This window comes from Camelus ferus, chromosome 8, assembly GCF_009834535.1.
Source record: "Camelus ferus isolate YT-003-E chromosome 8, BCGSAC_Cfer_1.0, whole genome shotgun sequence".
Taxonomy (NCBI): Eukaryota; Metazoa; Chordata; class Mammalia; order Artiodactyla; family Camelidae; genus Camelus; species Camelus ferus.
In genome coordinates, this window is record NC_045703.1 from 14,578,673 (window position 1) to 14,591,634 (window position 12,962).

General features: G+C 45.7%; 1 protein-coding gene across 2 annotated transcripts in view; it reads left to right on the top strand.

Annotated features, from left to right (window-relative positions):
- Window positions 1–1,685: 1,685 nt before the first annotated feature.
- LOC116665269 (trans-Golgi network integral membrane protein 2-like) overlaps window positions 1,686–12,962 on the top strand; it is a 33,564-nt gene continuing 22,287 nt past the window's right edge. The window contains exons 1-2 of one of the 2 annotated variants that reach the window (XR_004321801.1): window positions 1,686–1,720; window positions 2,968–3,261. The gene's annotated coding sequence lies outside the window, so the exon portion shown is untranslated. Of the gene's footprint in view, window positions 1,721–2,926; window positions 3,262–12,962 lie in introns of those variants that run through there. The other variant, XR_004321802.1, reaches the window with a different exon arrangement.

The following is a 12,962-nucleotide window of genomic DNA, read 5'->3' on the forward strand; positions in this document are numbered from 1 at the left end:
CTGCGGTGGGGAGGGAGTGGCAAGGAATGGAAGGCTTCAGGTTCTCCCTGCTACCTCTGTGGTGGCAGAGTCACCAGGGAATTGAAGGTTTCGGGTTCTAGGAGATGCTGTGGCAGCGTCCTCAGACCCCAAGCACCGTACATGTCCTGGATGTGAAAAGGGACCCCAACCTCCTGGTTCCCCACACCCTCGCTCCTGCAGCCACTGCTCAAAGGGGGCCTGTGTTTGTGTCTAGCGGGGAAGGCATGGGGAAGGGTGTGTATATATACATTTTAAACATTCTTCTACATCCCCTTGAAGAAGGAGGGCTTTAATTTCTACTGGGTAGAGTGTTCTTTAGTAGGTGTTCTGCAGCTTTGCACTAGTTTGCAATATCTGTGCCTGTCCAGAGATATTTGGGATCCTGGTGAGTGTCTCTGTGTTTCTCTCATGAGCCTTATGAGTCTTTGAGAAGTGGATGGTGGGGACTCCTGGGCTTCTTGCCACAGTCTTGCTTCCCAGGTGACATTTAAAATTTAGCGTATCTCACTCAGCTCCTTGGCCCCTTCCAGGCCCTAACCCCAACCCTGAAACCACTGGGTCTGTCCTTGGGCTCCTGCAGGCCTCTCCCAAAGACAAACTCAGAGTCTTGTTTTCAAGTTTTGCTGCTAATCACTCCTGGAAAAACCCAGAAAATTCATTTGATTTTTTCCTCCAGAGTAGTAAATTTACAAAGCTGAATAAAATGTTTACAGAAGCCTACAGTTCAGTAGTTTTAAAAACATTAAAAAATGTATTTTTAAATTCCTCAGGTGATACATATTACGATGAAAACATAAACAATACTGAAATGTACAGAGTAAAAAGTTTCTCTGTAGATGTTAATTTGCTGGGCAGAAGGTTTGCACATTAAAAGTTTGATAGACATGAACAAATGGATGCTTTCCAAATGTGTGTACCCTTTACATGCCACTGCCACTGGCAGCCTGTGAAAGGTTTCTGAACAGGGTTCCCAACACTGGGAACATCTTTGCAAAAGTTTACCACTTAGATAGGTGGGAAAATAGCATTTCATGTTTGTTCGTATTTCTCTGATTAGAATGGATTTGTGTATCGTTTACTATTGTATTGTTCGGCTCTTTTCTGAGATAGGAAGTAAAGGTCGTCTTGTACTGGGAAGGTGTGAGGTGCAGTTACCTAGTACAAACTCGTTCTACTCGACACAGGACAGGCCAATAAGTCAGGAGACGATATGTTGGGGCAAGGAATAGTGACTTTATTTGAAAGCTGGAAGACCAAGAAGATGTCAGACTAATGTCCTGAAGAATCAACTTTCCCAAGTCAGAATTAGGCTCCTTTGATACTAAAAAGGGGAGGGAGTGTGGTTGGTTGTTGCAAACTTCTTGGTGTAGGAATTGTTTGTTCTTCGAATTATTCATTCTTGCACCTGTCCACGTGGGTCAGATAATGGTGTCCAAGTAAACCTCCAACAAAACATATGTTTTCTATTCTGCAGCTTGCTATCTTTGTAAGTGTGCAAAAGCCTTAATATCCTTAAAGGTCAGAGCCTTGACAATAGGCTCTCCTGTCTATTTCAGGCTAAAGGCAACATTGTTTTACAAAAGATGCAGAGCTAGCAAGACTAAGTCTAGAAAACAAGGCACAGCCTTAAAGAAAAAAGGAACAGATCTAATATGCAGTCAGATCTGTTCTTTTCTATTATGGTGCCTTTTGGTGAGAGGTAAGAGGATGTTTGTGGCAGGGCCTCCTCCAATCCAGGCTGGGGTTCCTATAGGAGCCCTGTCATGTTCACCATGACTATGGCTGGAACTGATCTCCAGCAGAGAAAGGAACAATTATCACTGGGTAAAGTTACCTGTCAAAGTCCCTTCAATTGCCTGTAAACTACAAGGGGCAGGGCACATGTGAGCGGGGTGGTGGGTGTGGGTGTGGGGGTCTCATACACCCATCAACAGTCAGGCTTCTCTGGATGGGAGGTACCAGCGTTGAAGCGGGTTCCAAGGTGGCCTGGCAAATGCAGCTGCCCGCTTTGCTCTTGGTCCTTGGATTCCTAATGGGGACAATTTAAAAGCTCCAGTCCTTCTTCCTCAGCATAAATGAACTTGGTCCCTGCACCCACCTGGCCAGAACTCAGGCCAAGCACACAGCCCACCGCCTGCTGTGCCTCTCATCTGGGCCGCCAACCCCCTCCCACCCCTCTTCCCCCTCAGGTCCACAGGTGTCCAGCGCCTTCTCCATTGGGGCCTGGATCGCCATCCACGCCATCAGCCACCCAAGGCCCACTGGCAAGCGGGGCTCATCCAGGGACACCCTGACCTGCTGCCTCAGAGGAGGCATAGGGCATGGGTGGGGGGCAGCAGGGCGCCCAGGTGGGAATTGAAACCACCTCCAGCCTGCCCGAGGCACCTCGGAGCCTCAGACACAGGGCTATGGGCACACACTGCACAGGATAACTGTGTGGCAGCTGTCGCCATGGTGACCTGAGCCCAGACAGCCCTGTCCCCCAGAGGATGAGGGGTGAGGCAGTCAGCTGAGGATAGGGGTGCACTGGGATTGAGGGGGGAATCTCACAGTGAGGGGAGACAGGCTGAGGGGGTCAAGGGGCCGGCCCGGGGTGAGGGGCGCTCGGAGTGCGGGCGACACGTCTGAGGTGCAATCCGGGGATGAGGGGACCATCTCGGGATGGTGGGGGGAGCCAGGCTGAGGCTTGAGGGGTCAGCTTGGGGTGCAGGTTGCCGTAGGTTACGACCTAGTGGTGGGGCAGGGTGTGGGGACGGGGACCTCGGTGTAAGCAGGAAAAAAACTCGCCTTGGGGATCTGGTCGGGGACGGGTCCTGGCTGGGGGTGTGGAGGCACCGATGGGGTGGGAGGGGCGGCGAGCAGGGGGAGTGGAGCTGGCCGGTGGGTGTGGCCCGGCCCCGGCCCGGAGGTGGTTCTTGCTGGGTGCGGAGATCCTGTCCTTGGCAGGGTGAGGGCGCTGGGGATGGGGGTCCGCCCCACCGCCCGGGCCCGCCAGGCCGCACTCCTCGGGTCCGGTACAGCAGAAGACCCAACCCGAGCGTCCGCGCTGCGGCCCGGAGGAGGAGGGGCGCGGCGCGCACGCGCGGACGCACAGACGGGAGGATGCGAGGCCGCTGCGCTCTGTCCAGAGCGTGTGGGAGCTGGCGGGAGCCGAGTGCTCCTGGACCAGCCCCTCCGGAGGAACGCTGCCTGGGGTCCGGACAGCCGCTTGTCGTCGCCTACGCCGCTGCTGCCGGGCAGGTAAGGGGGCGTTGGTGGGGGCGCGCAGGTCAGGGAGCAGGCAGGTGAGGCCTGGGCTGCGCAGTTGGGGAGGCGCGTAGGTAGGGGTGCGTCGGTGATGCCCGGTGGGGCGGCCGATTAGGAACCTGAAGTGGGTCCGTGGCCTGCAGCCATGGTTCCTGGTGCCCCCCCCCCCATTAGTAGTCCCTGAACCCCGCCTCTTTGCCGCCGCTCGTACCTGAGTTCGGGAAAGCGGCTGCAGCCCAGGGAGGTGGGAGGGCGCCGGACGCTCCCGGAGCACTTCCCACCACCTTTCTGCCTAGGCGGACCTGCCTGGCTAGCGGAGGCCGCCCTGGACCCTCCCGGGCGCAGGCGACTTGGGGCGGGATAACCGGCAAGGTCTGGGCCCTTGGGTACTTGTTGGCCTGTCCCCGAAATGAAAAGCTTTTGACAAGCCTATCTTTAGTTTTTTTAGGAATCTCAATCGGTTTGCTCCTGGGAGGCAGACGCGGTGCTGTCAGGGTGCGGGGGCGGCGGCATTGGCGGCGGCGGCGGCGAGGAGAGGGCTCAGCCCGTGCGAGCTGGTCTGTTCGCTCCGACCTCCCTGGCGGCCTGGCCTGGGGGCGGCCTGGCCTGGGGGCAGCATCTGCTGCCCCTGGTTCGCTGAAGGCACGTTCCCAGGACAGCCTGCTCTCTGGAGGCGGGCGTGGTCGTTCAGGGGTCTGGGCTGGAGGTGGCAGCCGCATGGGTAGAGGGGTTGCCGTGATGCTCTGGTAGGCTTGCTCCTATCTGCCCCAAGGCCTGGCCTGGGGGCGGCCTCTATGTCCCCATGTTCGCGTGACCCAGCTCACAAGTCAGTCTGCTCCTGGGAGGCAGGCACGTGCAGTCAGAGTGAGGGCGCCGCGGCAGCGGGAAATGGGAGCAAGCCCTGCGCTTGCATGGGGCAGCCCAAATCCCACCATCACCGCTGCCGCCGCAGTAGCGGCTGCTCCCTGACCGCACCGCACCCGCCTCCCGGGGGAGCAGGCTGACCTGGGGACGTGCTTCCAGCGAAGCTGGGGCAGCAGAGGCCGCCCCCAGGCCATGCTCCTGGGGCGGTGAGGGCAAATCGACCAGCTTGCCAGGGGCAGTGCCCCTTTCCCCGCTGCTGCCCCAGGTTCCTGAGACACTTGTTTCTAGGTCAGTGGGCTACCGGGAGGCAAGTGCCGTGCATGGTCATGGGGTGGTGGCGCCGCTGGTGGGGAGGGGAAGGGCGTCCATCCATGTTGCTGTGAATGGCGTTATTTTTTACTATTTTTTATGACAAAGTAGTTTAATATATTTTATTTTGTAGAGTAGCGTTCTATTGTATAGATATACCACAGCTTCTTTATCCGGTTACCTGTTGCTTTATTTAGGTTGCTCCCATGTCTTGGCTATTGTGTATAGCGGTGCTGTGAATATTGGGGTGCAGGTGTCTTTTCCCATTAGAGTTCCCTCCAGATAGAGACGGAGAAGTGGGATTGCTGAATCATATGGGAAGGCTATTTTTAACTTTTTGAGGAATGTCCATACTATTTTCCATAATGGCTACACCAAACTACGTTCCCAGCAGCAGTGTAGGAGGGTTCCCTTTTCTCCACTCCCTCTCCAGCATTTATATCGTTCATGAACTTTTGAATGATGGCCATTCTGCCTGGTGTGAGGTGACACCTCATGGTAGTTTGAATTTGCATTTACCCTATAGTTAGTGATATTGAGCATTTTTTCATATGCCTGTTGGCCATTTGTATGTCTTGTTTAGGTCCATTTTCAGATCAGGTGGTTGTGGTTGTGGCTGTTGTTGTTGTTCTGTTGTATGTGCTGTTTATATGTTCTGGAAATTAAGCTTTTGTCAGTCGCATCATTTGCAGATATTTTTTTCCCATTCTGTAGGTTGTCGTTTAGTTTTGCTTACAGTTTCCTTTGCTGTGCAAATGCTTTTGAGTTCAGTTAGGTCCCATTTGTTTATTTTTGCTCTTATTTCTACTGCCTAGGTAGACTGCCCTAAGAACGTTGTTAAGATTTGTGTCAGAGAATGTCTTGCCTGTATTTTCTTCGAGAAGGCTTATTGTGTCTTGTCCTATATGTAAGTCTTTAAGCCACTTTGAGTTTAGTTTTGTGTATGGGGATTTACAGGCTGCTATCCAGTTTACCCAACACCACTTGCTGAAGAGACTTGTCTTTTCTCTATTGTATATTCATGTCTCCATTGTTGAAGATGAGTTGACCGTAGGTCTGTGGGTTTATTTTTGGGCTCTCTATTCTGTTCTATTGATCCATATGTCTATTTTTATGCCAATACCGTGCTATTGTGATGATTGTAAGTCTGTAATACTGTGTGAATTTGGGCCGGGGAGCAGTTACTCTCCCAGCTTCATTCTTTTTCTTCAATGTGGCTTTGGCAATTCTGAGTCTTTTGTGATTCTGTGCAAATCTTAGGATCAGGATCATTTGTTCCGGTTCTGTGAAAAATGTCCAGGATAATTTGATGGGGAAATCTGTAGATTGCCTTGAGCAGAATGGCCACTTTAACAATATTGATTCTTCCAACCCAAGAGCGTGGGGTATCTTTCTGTTTTTTAAAGTGTTCTTTAACTTCCTTCATCAAAGTTTTGTAGTTGTCCACGTGCAAGTCTTTCACCTCCTTGGTCAGATTTATTCCTAAGTATTTAATTTTTTAGATGCATTTTAAAAGAGATCCTTTCTTTACTTTTGTTGCCTGTTGATTCATTGTTAGTGTAAAGAAATGCAATTGATTTTTGTATGTTAATCTTGTATCCTGCTCTGTTGCTGAATTCTAGTTGCTTTAGTAGTTTGTGTTTGGAACTTTTAGGGTTTTCTATATATAGCATCCTGTCCTGTGTGTATAATTAAAATTTTACCTCTTCTTTTCCAGTTTGGATCCCTTTTATTTCTTTTTCTTGCGTGATTTCTGTGTCTTGAAGTTCAAAGACTATGTTGAATAGAAGTGGTGAGAGTGGCATCTTTGTTTTGTTCCGGATTTTAGTGGGAAGGTTTTTAGGTTTTCACTGTTGAGTACTGTGCTGGCTGTAGGTTTGTCATAAATAGCTTGTATTATGTTGAGATATGTTCCCTTTATACCCACTTTGGTGGGAGTTTTTACCATCAATAGGTGAATTTTCTCAAATGCTTTTTCTGCATCTACTGAGTATCATGTGGTTTTTGTCCTTTCTTTTGTGGATGTGGTGTATTACATTGATTGATTTGCATATGTTGAACCATCCTTGTGTCCCTGGGGTGAATCCAACTTGATCGTGGTGTATGATCTTTTTTTATGTGTTGTTGGATTCTGTTTGCTAATATTTTGTTGAGGATTTTTGCATCTACTTTCACTAGTGGATACTGGCCTGTAATTTTCTTTTTTGGTAGTGTCTTTGTCTGGTTTTCATATTAGGGTGATGGTGGCTTCTTAGAATGAGTTTGGGAGTACTCCCTTCTTTTCATTCTTTTTGAAGAGTTTGAGAAGGATCACTGAGTTCTGTTTGTTTGGTAGAATTCCCCAGTGAAGTCTTCTGGTCCTGGAGTTTTGTTTACAGGTAGGTTTTTTTTTATTGACATTTCTGTTTCATTTCTAGTAATTGGTCTATTCAAGTGGTCTGTTTCTTCTTGATTCAGTCTTGGTGGGCTGTATGTTTCCAGAAACTTGTCCATTTCTTCCAGGTTGTCCAGTTTGTTTTCATATAGTTGTTCATAGTATTCTCTTATGATGCTTTTATCTCTGGGGTATTGGTTACAGGAGCTTAGTTCTTGAGTGATTTTAAGATTGGCCTAGCATAATTCACATTCAGTAAAGCAATGGTTTATGAGTAGTAAACCGAATAAATAGATTATTTCTAGGTCTTAGTCTTTTTAGCCACTGCCCCCAAATGAAGTGTGAATCCTCACGTCCCTTCCAAAAGGTTCTGTAGGCTAGTATTTAATTTTATATTTATTAGTTATATAATTTATAATCTAGTAGATAAAATTTTATAGATCTCATATTTCTGTAAGGATGTTTATAGCTATTTTATTATTTTAACTAGAACAATTCACACTATATATCTATGCAAAAGCAACCTATATTTACTATTAAAAAGGTAGAAAACATGAGAAAGAAAATACATATGAGACAAGGAAGACCTCAGTAGTCACAGGGGATGTAGTTGTGCCTCACTCTGCTAACACTGAGTCCCCCACATGCCAGGTTCTAAAGAGTGATGCTAAGCTTCTGCCTACCTCCTTCCCCTACGAGAACCCACTTGGGTCTCAGGGCTGAGCCACTCAATTTGTTTCCAGTGAAAAAAATATTGGCCACCAAGAGGATGGTCGTAACAATTTCTTGGCACCAAACCCCTATAAATCTAAGAGGCCCTATGTTTGGCCCAGATTCTGGAGCAAATAAAAATGGCTGAAGACTTTGTGGAGCAGAGATTCTCACCCATTTTTGTTGAAGGTGGGAAATGCACTAGGGGCTGACTATAGTACTGAGGAAATAAGCTCAGTGCCAGCATTTGCCTTTTTCTTCTCGGAAGCAAAGGCCCTTGTGGGAGGGTTAAAGTAGGCCTGCTCTGTGCCCTCACAGTGCTGGAGGGCCCATGACACAGGGGTTAGTCTGGATTCGACGGGAAAGTATGGAAGTAAAACAGGACCTAGCTGAAATTTTAACTTGCATTCTCCGAGAGTTTCAATGTCTGAGAGCTAGCAAGAAAAGTTACAAATGCCCCATTCTGCCTAAGGAATCTCAGAATCACAGATGCTGTCTGCTCTGGCTAGATGGCCAAAGTAGGAAGAGGGTGAAAACATTTTGCAGCTGGAAGCTGCCATGATTCTAAAGGAGCCACAGATATGAGGGTTATGCCAGACAAGAAGATGTTCAGATCAGGTCTGCGGTGTTAGGGAGAGGGGAGCTAACCATGCCAGTTTCCCCAGGACTGTCTTGATTTTATCACTGATAGTCCTGGGTCCCAAGAATCCCCCAGTCCTGGGCAAACCCGGGAGCCCACTTAGGACACATTCCTATGCCCCAGCAGCTGTCCTGGACCCACATCTGTGTCTGTAGCATGACCGTGTTTCCCACAACTGCTCCTAGCCTCTGACTAGCAGGGTAGGGGTACAGTACAAGCCCATTTCTGGAAAAAGTGGGATATCTTTATTGGGCATGTTAGGCTCCGGGACTCTCCTTTGGCCTTGCCAGAAACATTAGAAGTATTCTTCAGTTTCAGACGTTCTCCCCAATCCTCTTTGTTCCCCTCTGCCTTCCACATTTGCATTTTACTTGATTTTTAAATTTTCATCTGCATACTGTTCTTCAGTTATGACATTTGATGAAATCTACACCAATCGGTCTGTGCCTTCCTTAAGTACCGCCACAAACTGTCTCCTCTGTCTCCTATAACAGAATTACAGCTTAAACATTTTTCTTCACTCCTGCTATCAAAAGCAAAACAAAAGAAAATAAAACAAACCACAGATATCCAATGATCATTTATAAATTGTAGTGAAGAAGTAATACACCATCACAATAAAGAAATGGAAAAAACCCATATATAAATATATCAAGAAATATACAGGACTTACATAAGGAAAAAAGACACCAAAAGCTAAAGAAGGACATAAAATGAGACCAATTGAGAGACATACCATGTACCTGGATACACTGTTACAGGAGATTGATTCTCAGTTAATTCTCTCAACATAATTACCATCAAAAGCCTCACTAAACTAAGAATTCTTTTTAAGGGGGCATAGTGATGGTTAGAATTCATGTCAAATAATTTAGAGGTAAACATTTCCAAGAGAATCCTGAAGAGGAATAATAAGGAGGGGAACGTTGGACATGTACTGCTGATGCTAGAAGCAGCAGACCATTCAGTGGAACAGAATGGAAAACCCAGAAATGGAAAAAAACCTCTGAGAACTGAATGCAAGCTGAAGTGGTACAGCTGAGAAAAGATGGGTTGTTTGGGACAAGTGGATAATCGTTTTTAAAACGTCCTCCAATGTTACCCCATGCTCCAAAACAAATCTTGGATTGATGAAAGATGTATTTGGTGGGAAATCAAAGCAAAAAATAAAAGTGAAGCAAATGTGAAAACATAAGGCTGAGCCACAGGGAAGGGTCAGCAGGCACATGGAAATGCGTTTTCATTTCATCTGGAGAATGTGCATCAGTTTCTCTTAAGTTTGCACTGAATGACCCATGTTGCCACAATCTCTGAAACCATGAAAAGAGCTTTCTGCTGTTGCATCTGCTACATTCCATGGAGAGTGGCTGGGGCCCACAGGCATGTGGGCAGTGCTAACTAAAAAGTGGCACTTGGCACCTGCCTCTCCAAGGATCGGATCAGGTTGGCACTCGCCAGCTAACTCTGCTTGGATTCAATCACGAGCTGCTGCCACCGCTCACCTCCAACACTCCGTGAGAGGAGTTCATGACGGAGGTCAGAAGTGAGGCACTCTGTGCTCTCGGAATACTGGCTGAACAGGCCTTCAGACAGTTAGGTATTTTCAGGAGAAGATTTTATGGCCCAAAGTCTTGCATCTTCTACCTAGAAAAGTACGAAAATCATTGACGGTGACATCTGCTCCTCGTGACTAGCAGCAGCCTCTGCCTGAGTGTGTGCTTGACTGCATGTGCCCCCTTCACTGAAATCCTGTATGACCCTGAGTTTTCCCTTTGCCTCTTTGGAAGAGTTTCTCAGAGCTTTCATTTTGCCGCCAATATAACTTAACCCAGAACTCTCACATTGTGTGACTTTATTTCAGTCGACAATGGCAATAAACTGAAGGGTAAGGAGACTGAAAGAATTTTTGGGGGGAGGTTTCTGGGGGATGAGGCCTTCAGCATCCTGAAGCTCCATGCCACTCTACGGCCAGTCACATGCCAACACATCTTTCTTGGGTGCGTCTAAATTCTGCAAATGTCCTGAACCAGCCAGCCAAGTAGCAGCAACATTTGAAAGGAAAGCAGTGTGGCCCAGAAGCAGTGGCAGAGATCTGGAATGCCCAGGGCTGGCACGTGTGGGCGGGGCGTGCTGGGCCTCAGGGCCTCTGAGCGCACGGGCAGGGGCTCGGGGTTCCGAGGCGCACGGGCACTGCATCGGCGTTGCTAGGCTGCGGTTACTGTGTACGGATAGAGTCCAACGGACACAGCTTCCCAGCCAGACCCCAGTGGTGGTGGAAAGCCTACTCGTGGAGATGATGAGCCGATTTTTTTGCGTTTGCCGTGCGAACTGCGAGTCACCCGTGGGCTGTACCATCAGCCCTCAGAGAGACTGCAGGAACTCGCAGCCTGGCTACCACATTCACAGGAGAGACTTAAAAAAAATCCACAGAGCTGCCTGTGTTGGAGATGTCAGGAAGGTCCAGCGAGTACTCTTCCTGAGACAGAATGGCCTGGACGAGCCTGATAGAAAGAACAGGTCACAGGGGTGGCGGGACAGGGCGGGGCGGATCTGGGAGGGGCGGGGGGCCAGGGGCCTGGCCCAGCTGTCAGTTTCCCTCCGAGGCTCCTGGAAACCAGCGTGGGGTCCGGTGCCCAGCAAACTTTATAGGCGGCTAAAGCTTGAACTGGTTTTGGACCCACTCATAATTCCCCTTAGAGAGCACTTCCCTGACAGTTTTTCAGTGACTTAACTGCATGGCAGTAATAATAGAAACCAAATTCAACATAAAGATAAAATGGCATCTTATTTTGAATGTACACTTTTATATACAGGAAAGTGTGTAATGAGAAAAGTAATTGCCTCGATAGATGAGCCTCTGGGATAAAATTCAAGATCCATTTTATATCAGTGTACACGTTTGTACATAGATTCTTTACTGAAGGACCTTAGAGGACAGCTTTGAAGTGGGGAGATGGATAGCTGTGCTTTTGAACACATGGACTCATTTTCTTTAAATCTTTGGTCTTCCCATATTTATTGAATTTTCCATAAACCAAGTAAACATCAGTTTTAAAAATTTTGAGTTACACATGCTGTTTTGAATTCTTGTGATGAAATTCAAATTTCTGTGTAGTAAAGACAAAGCGTTATCCTTCTTCATATCAAAATGTGCTGTAAATTTCCACAAATTACTGATTTACCAACAGTCGAAAAAACAGATAAATGAATGGATTGGAACATGCCCAAACACCCAAGTCTATGTAAGACTTTAGAACTTGTTACTGATGAAATTTCATATAAGGGAAAGAGAAGTTATTCATGAGTGATGGAGAAACAATCTATTTAGAGGAAAGTAGCTAGAGTTTTATCTCACATACATAAAATAAGTGTCAGATGTATGGATAAGCATTTTTAAATATACAAAGTGAGAAAAGTATCAGAAGAAAACAAATTTCTGTGTATACATTTTTTATGCTGACAAAGACATTCCTAAGAAGGACTTCAAAAGCAAGAATTCTGGAGGTTGATTTAACAACATAAAAAAAAAAAATTAAAACCCTGTAGATCAGAAAATAAGATTAACAACAACAACAACAAAAAAAAACAATGTGCCTTTAAAAGATGTACAGTGTATTTGTGTCAGACAATATGTTCATTTTTACTGACAAGTCTTTGAAAGCAACAAGCAAAAAAAGCCTGTAATTTGAATTTGGGAAAAGTACTTTTTTTCATATCTTTAAGCGACCAGTAGATAATAGGGAGAATATTTAGTATCTCTGGTCAGAAAAAGAATTAAAGTTAAAAGAAATTAAATATCATTTTCCCTTCACAAAATTCCTCAAGATGAAGAGCAGTGGTACTTTTACTGCTGATTTAAGTTTAAGTTGCTTTTGAGTTTTCAAAGAGATAATTTGCTGATAAGTACTACATTAAAACATGTATGTTTCCTTTACACGTGAATGCTATTTGTATGAATGAGAGATAGAGGTAAATTAGAGATAACTAACATACAACTTAATTTTCTCAAGGACTACCTAAAACAGCAGCGCAAAAAGGAAAACTCAAAAAAGATTTTTAGAATCAATTGCAGTGCATTTGGTGTGGAGCCATCTTTGACCATGGAAGGTGGCATAGATACTAGATGTCTGTTCACTTGCAGAGATGACCTTTTGAAGATTGTTGAAAAACACAAAAAAATCAATTTTATTATATATAAATGGAAGAAGGCTATGGTCTTCTCTTAGCCAAAAATAGGTATATAAGTGTGATAAATAGTTCTGGGCATTTGCATTCTATGTGAAAATTTTCCTTTTAATAAAATCTGATTTCTACAATGAAGCAGTAGAAAAATTCTAGAAAATGTCTCTTTTTAATGAAGTACTCCTGGGAAAGAGCAAGAATATGAATCTTGCACAGATAAAAATAATTTCTAACTTTCTATTTTTAAATTTTTTTTGAGGATTTGAATCTTGAGACAACTTCTAGCCTCTTCAGAAGTAAAGGGAATCTTGTTAACTGTGCTTGTAGATTTTACTAGGAATATATTATATGCCCATGTTTTGGAATATGTGTAGCTTTATTACATATTGTATGTTAATGATTATAGAGTAATCATTTTGCTTTACATTCTTATGGAAATTAAAAATAGTAAATATAAATAATTATTAGTGTTGCAAAATGTTGTAAACTTTTAGATGTGTCCTTATGACAATAAAGTCAAAAATAGCAATATCAATGAGTGCTCCTATTACAAAAAGTATTGCTTTCCTTTATAAAAGATTTCTTAAAAAAGATTGACCTCTCCAAGATGTTTAT